This window comes from Alexandromys fortis, unplaced genomic scaffold (genome assembly GCF_014885135.2).
Source record: "Alexandromys fortis isolate MF-2015 unplaced genomic scaffold, M_Fortis_MF-2015_v1.1 scaffold_96, whole genome shotgun sequence".
Classification (NCBI taxonomy): Eukaryota; Metazoa; Chordata; class Mammalia; order Rodentia; family Cricetidae; genus Alexandromys; species Alexandromys fortis.
This window is the reverse complement of record NW_026068053.1, coordinates 4,308,162-4,315,278: the sequence shown is the minus strand read 5'-3', so window position 1 is coordinate 4,315,278 and position 7,117 is coordinate 4,308,162.

Below are 7,117 nucleotides of genomic sequence, written 5' to 3'. Positions count from 1 at the left end.
GTGTTGGCTTGTGTAGACTTGAGTGTGTCTCTGTGTTGGTTTGTACACATTTGGGTGTGTCTGCGTGTTGGTTTTTGTGCATCTGTGTGTTGGTTTATGCACATGAGTGCAGGGGGCTACAGGAGCCAGAAGAGGGCATTGGGTTCCCTTAGAGCTGGAATTACAGAGTTGTGAGCCACTTGATGTGGGTACTGGGGACCAAATGGTCCTTGGTAGAGCAGTAAGTGCTGTTAACCACTGAGCCATTCTGCCAGCGCTTGTGAATGTAACTTTGGAATTGACTATACAATGCAACTTGCATGCTGTTCCCTAAAGCTTGCATCCTGGCTTGTCTGGGATTCCTTCTTGTCTAAGGTCCTCCTCTTTCTTCAAGTCCCACATCTTGGAGGACTTTCCAGACATTTTCCGCAGGACTTATTTTTGAGCCCCATCCCTGATTCTGTTTATGCTCTATTTGTGGAGCTGACATTGTACTGCTGTGTCTGTCTTGGGCCCTCAGTCAGGAGCACTGAAGGACAACAGTAGCTCTGTAATCACTAAAGTCAATGTTCAATAAATTGGATGGCATCCTGTAAGCTTCCATCAAATGATCGTGGAAAAGGTCTGAATGGTAAACGTTTGCAAAAAGATTGCTCTGGAGTTGTTACCAAGTTTGAGTTCCCTTTAAGCACATCGCTGGGGGTGCAATCGATATTGTAGTAATTATGTAAAAATAGTACCTGTTATAAATCAAAACTTTGGCTTCTGTAGAAAGGCTTCTCTCGGATATCATCCTGTTTTCTTGATGCCTTCCACCTCAGCACTCCTCAGCACCATCGGTGAAGCTTCACGGTGGACTTCACCGGTAGCGTTTTTACTGGTGGGTAGGTATAACCCTATGGCACAGAGAGTACTAGGGACCAATAAATAATATTAGCAAACATTAAGGATCTCTCTTACCAGTGCAAGAATCTGGTCTCTATCCTTTAGTGACAGATTCTTGTACAAAACTCATAGGGAAATTCTAGTACCTAAGGTCACTCAACTCAGAGAAAGGTCTGCTTTTTTTGTGTCAGATCTGGAAGTGAAGTCAGAGTGTCCACCCCAGTACCTGCAGCCCTGCTGGGCAGGTGGCCACAGACTGTGCTTTCATAGGGTGGCCCTGTGTCTGGTCCAGGAGTGTTCCTTGACTCATTAGCACCAGAATTGCCTTCTGGGAGAAATAAAAACCCAGCTCACAAAACTCACTCTGGCTGCTGAATCCCTCCCGCAGGTGGATTCGGGAATCTTTTGACAGACACCCTCACTGGGGTCAGCTTCTGGACCTTGAACTCAAGTGGGGGTTCTTGAGGACTCCATTGATAGAGGAGATACTCCCTTGAGAAAGTATGGAGGTTTGAAAGAAAATGGCCTTCATAGGGAGCGACACTATTAGGAGGTGTGGCCTTGTTGGAGGAAGTATGTCACTGTGGGGGTGGGCTCTGAGGTCCCTTTTGCTCAAGTTATGGCCTATGTGACACAGTTGCTTCTTCTGCCTGTGGATGAGGATGTAGAACTCTCAGCTCTGAAGGCGTAAGTCACAAACAATACCACACCAGTTTGGAATTATGATTAATAGGGTGGTATTTATTTAAAGGGGAAAAAAACTTACAGATCACCGTCCCAGACAACAGCCCTCTGCGCAACCAGGAAGGGAGTCTAGGAGCAGGAAGTGAAGAGAGAGAGGAGAGGGAAGTGGCCGCTTTTTTAAAGTATGAACCCTGCATATCCAACTCCATTCTTGCCTTTAGTTAGAAATAAATTAAAGCTCAGGATAAAGACTCTAGCAGGAAATAAAAACAATACACTTTACCAAGGAAGAGGTAGTCATTTCCCCTAAGGGGTGAGTAGGCCTGCCTTGCTCTGCTCTGGATGAGGCACTAAATGTACGTAAGCCTTCGCTGGGACAGATGACTGATGGATGCTGTGCCGTGTTTGTTTTGTTAAGCCTGCAGAGACAATTATTTACTCAATCAGATGAAAGTGTTATCATAACATAACTGAAAGCCAAGAGCGTATTCTTCTATGCTTGCCCGCGCCCAGCTACGTTGACTTCATCATATTGGGGACAATATGAATCTTACTTTGCTCTAACTTTCAGTGACCACTTGGGAAAAAAATCACAAGACATGTTCTCAACAGCCTTTATGGTGCTTCTTCTAAGTGCTCCCAATCTGAGTCCTATCCCTTTTTAGAACTCTGCCAATCGACCCAGGAAGAGGAGCTATTGTTTCAGCTTACAGATAGCTTACAGCTGTCTTTTTCACTGGTGAGCCTTTGGGGGCTGGGAGCAGACTTGAACCCTCCAAGGAGAACTACTAGACATGTATCCACCGTCTGAGGATGAGACCTGAGAATAACATGGCCAGTTACACACTGTGGACGTGAGCCTACTCAGGGATGCTTTCCAGGAGGTAGAAGGTAGGCAGAATCAGATCACTCCATCAGAGTTCCTGAGCGTGGACTCTCCACTCCACAGGGTTCCTGAGTGCGGACTCTCCACTCCACCCAGGTTCCTGAGTGTGGACTCTCCTACCTTTCAGTGTGTCTTTTATCTAGCAGCCCCACTGTCTCTTCTAAATTAAGGATTCAAGGATGCAACCAGCTTTCTGGAGTAGTTACACAGCATTCTGTGAAGTATAAGTCCCAGAAAATAGACTAGTGCCTGTTTTGAATATATTCCATAAATCCTTCCAGATGATCAAAATATTTCTCTAGAAATTTGAGAAAAAAATGTAAGTTTGAGCCTGGCATGGTGCACACTGGTAATTCCAGCACTGGAAAGGCTGAAGCAGGGAAATTGAGAGTTTGAGGTCAGCCTGGATTACCTAGTAAAGATCTGAATAAGCAAAACAACCAAATTCGGTATCATAAAAATACAAAATAGCCCATCTTAAAACCCATGTTAACACATGGCAAAACTCAGACGTGTTCTGGTTACTGTTTGCTATGGGATGCGCGCATGTCAGAGCCATCCAGAAAGAAGGTGGGTTCCATGGCAGCATTCACACCTCTGTGGTCAGCAGGTTCCTTCTATGGCATCCTGGCAGCACGGCACAGCCTTCTCAAACCCGAAACCCCTATCTTTCCATGCAGTCCTCCCTCGGTCTCTCATCCTACAAATGCACAGGATGGATCAATGCCTGTAGGCAAATGTTGGTCCAGTGCCTCTGAGCTGCTGATACAGAAGATCTAAGGACCTAGAAACATACATATTAAATCTACCTGGGCTAGTGATGGAGGAGGGGCAAACAGCCTACTTAAAGACACTGTAGTCTGATGCTCTGTGGTGCACCTGCTCAGGCTGGCTCCCATGGATTCCTCTACTCTTGATCAGTTCCGATGCCATAACCCCTCCCTACCTGGGAAGCCTGGAACATGGAGTGACTGCTGAGTTTGGAATCTATCAACCCTCTGGGGAGGGGGAAATGCCTTCTTTTTTGCCCAACAAGGAATAAACACTGGGACAGAGACTTAAATCATCATTAACAAGGACTTTTTAAATTGGAAAAATATATTTTTCCTCGAAGAGGACAAAGGCTGTTTAAGTTGACTGGAGCTTCAGAGCAGGCAGCTGACCGCTTTTCTTTATTTTCAGTAGTAATTGTGAATGAAGGAATACGTAAGAAAATGTGAGCCCCTTTTTGTTCCCTGCGGCCCATGTGGGCTGCATTCAACGGTTCTCAGAAAACAGTAAGACATGGTGCCTTGGAAAACGCATCAGATAACGACAGAAAAATGCCTCCATGTTTCCTTCTGCTATTAACTGCTAGGCAGCCTTCTCAAGTGGGTGTCCAGCTGACTGAACCCTCATGACCAATGAAAACCTGTGAAATCAAGTGCCCGGTAATAAGGTACATGATGCTTGGCTCTTTTGAGCTCCGCTCTACCTGTTACGTGGTTCTTATTTTCACAGTGGTTTTTATGGTGGCGTGTTTTTGGAAGCAAGGTCTCATTCAGCCTCCACTGGCCTTAAACTCACTCACTATGTAGCCGAGGATGACCCTGTCTCCACCGCCCAAGAGCCAGGAGCTTATGCAGTGCTACATACAGAGCTCAGGACTTCCTGGATGTCAGCAAGCATGCTACCGACTGAGCTGCATCCCCACCCTGTTTTTATGTGTTTATTGCTCTCTTTCTAGCACATGGTGGCCTCTAGTTGCCTACATTTTTCTTGGGTAGGGGTTACCAGCTGCTCAAACCCACACAGCTGCCATGGCCTTCAGTTCCCATTCAGAACTTCTGAGGCTCTGTAGCAAGAGAATGAAGTCAGCCTCATTTTAGAGGCAACAAGGCTGCCAGGCACTCACACCCATTGCTGTGAGCAGGGCTGCCCCGTGTCCTCCCTGTATGATGGTTATACCTGCTGTCTTAGAATGTCATTCCTTGCACCTAAGAGCCAGGTGTGAGTGAGGTGTTGGTACCAGACTGGGCCATTCCCCCTCAAAAGACTCTGGGGAGGGTCCCTCTTTATCCTTTCCTGGCTTCTGGGGTTTTACTAACCATCCTTAGTTTGTGTTTGCATCCTCCAGCCTCTACCTCTGTTGTTCCAGAACTTTCTTCAGGGTTTTCTTCCCATGCCTTTTCTGTTACATGGATAGCCTCACTGAGCTGAGGAGCTGCCCTCATCAGTAGGACCTCTTCTCATCTCATTCTTCCACAACCTTTTAAAACATCCTCTTTACAAATGAAAGATCACGGCTGAGGTTCAAGGTGGATATGGACCAAGTTTGTGTCTTGACGCTCCTTTCAACATCTTCATTCTAGAACAACCTAGCCTTGACAATGGGGTTCACAAAGGTGTGCGTCTCCAAAGGGTGATGATCACGACAGGTGCCCTGAAGAACTTCCCTGTTTACTTCTTGGCTTAAAGTGTTCCCCCTGATCAAAATAATTTCTCAACAATTTGACTCAATCTTCAAGACTGTGTCTTAAAGTCTCCAAGGGACTTTTCTCAAATAGTCATGAGGAGGCCAGCACACATTTGAGTCATCTGGCTTCAGAATATAAGAGGCCTTCCACAAAACCATCTGCCCCAGGAATTGGGGGTAGTTGGGAAAGAGAGTATTTCCTTGGGAAGCTGCTGTTGCTTCTGTAAAAGTTTGCACTCCTTGGGTGCTGTGCCTCTGCTTTACACTGTGGTTAATTTGCCTCCTCCTTGAAGTTGTTCTCCATGGGGGATGCAGTGAGACACGGATGGAGAAAGGGGAAAGTTTGGGGCTGCGAACATCAACAGAAGGATGTGTGCTCAATCCTCGGAACTCAAGTAGAGAGCAAGGCGTGGTGGCATGTGTTCATAAACCCAGCTGCCGGCGAGGCAGAGACAGGTGACTAACTGCCAAGTCCCAGGTCCCAGTGAGAGACCCTGCCTCAAAAAATAAGGAGGTAAGCTCTTAAGGAATAACTCCTGAGTTTGACCTCTCCCCTCACACGCATGCACACACATGTGGGTGCACACACACACACACACACACATTTGGAGGAGAGATAGAGAGGGTGGATCACCAAGGAGCAGTGGGGTTGAAAGGTAGGCAGCCCACAGGTCATTAATTCACACTTGCAAGTCTATCATGCACCCATGTGACAAACTGAGATTGCCCACACTTTAGAATTTTGTGTGACAAATGGGGCTCAACTGAGGGCTGTGCTCGGAAAGATTCTACGGCTGCATTTGGGCAATACGGGCAGAGGGCCACGAGCGTGCCACGGTGCAAGACACAAGCATCTCCGGTGACTCACTCCACAGATTTGTTGTTCCTGCATGGAGCTTTTAAAGGACCATTCCTTAAACGTGTTGTTGCCAGACATAGGTAGCAGATTTTCCTGCTCGGGTGTAAAAAATACACCGACAACAAAGTCACAGTAAGGAGCTATTTCCATGCCTCGCTCTCCCCGTATTTCTAAAGAGATCTGGTGGTGTAATGAACACGTCTTGTGATTTTGAATCATAGCTTCTCCCAGGCGAGGCACTCACATCTATTTATACATGCTTGGCGTTGGTTGTGTAACGCGGGTTGCTGAGTCTGTGCCAAATCAAAGCTAAGTGAGTTGGAGCTGATGATGATAAATGATGGGAGTTAGGTGTGAGGGTCTTCTAGCCCCATTCTGTCCACAGAACAGTCGCAGCACTGTGGGTATTACTCCAAGCCTCACTACCCTAAGGTCTCCTCGAATGCAGGGATTATGATTTCTGACTCTGATCTCAGACGGGTGCAAGACAATTTGAGTCTGGGGATGGAGTAGCAGTGGCCCAGGAAAGCCAGAATTGACTACAGGAAACCATCCTTGTCTGTTCTGTGGTCAGAGCCCTGGCAAAAAATAGTGATGCTTGCATGAGGAGGACACTGCCCAGGAAACCCAGCTCCAAATACTAAGAACAGACACCTGACGTCTCCAGGGCCCAGCCACTCTGAAGATGCCAAACAAGGAAACATGACACCCTGAAAAGTCGGTGTCGCTCCTGGGCCTCTGAGACAGCCTAGGGACTTGGACCTGCTCCTGCAGCACCATCTGCAAGAGTCCAGGAGAGCCAGTCAAGGTCATCTAACCTCGCTGGCATGCCGTGAGCATGTCAGAAGGGACTTGAGAGGCACTCAATGGAACTGTGCTCTTAAGAGAAAGGGTATTTCACTAGCAGCCTAGAGTCAGCGGGTCTGAAAGGGGACAAAGGCCCCCTTCCCAAGTTCTCTAGAAAGGAAGTCTGCATGGGGCCAAGCAAGGCAAGCTCCAGATAAGAGCTCTCAGCTCCCCCAAGAAGAGATGGACAAGACCTACAGGACATGAGATTGTCCCTTCCTAGGCCAGGCAGGAGACAACAAAGTGGAGGGATGTACCTTGAAATCTATTTAGTCCAGTGTCAGGAATTCAGGTGGCAGTCAGAGGTGATGCGGGTGGAGCTCAGCTGGTAGTGTGCTCAGCACACACAAAGCCATGGTTGGATTCCCGGGCACTGCGGTAAACTGGGTGTGGGGGAGCAAACCCGGAACCATAGCCATGGGAAAGGTTAAAGGGTCAGACCCAAGAGCACCCTCAGGTGCTCAGTTCATGGGCAGTCTGAGGCAGGAGACCCTGATGAAAAAGGAAAGTCATGGTGTGGAAG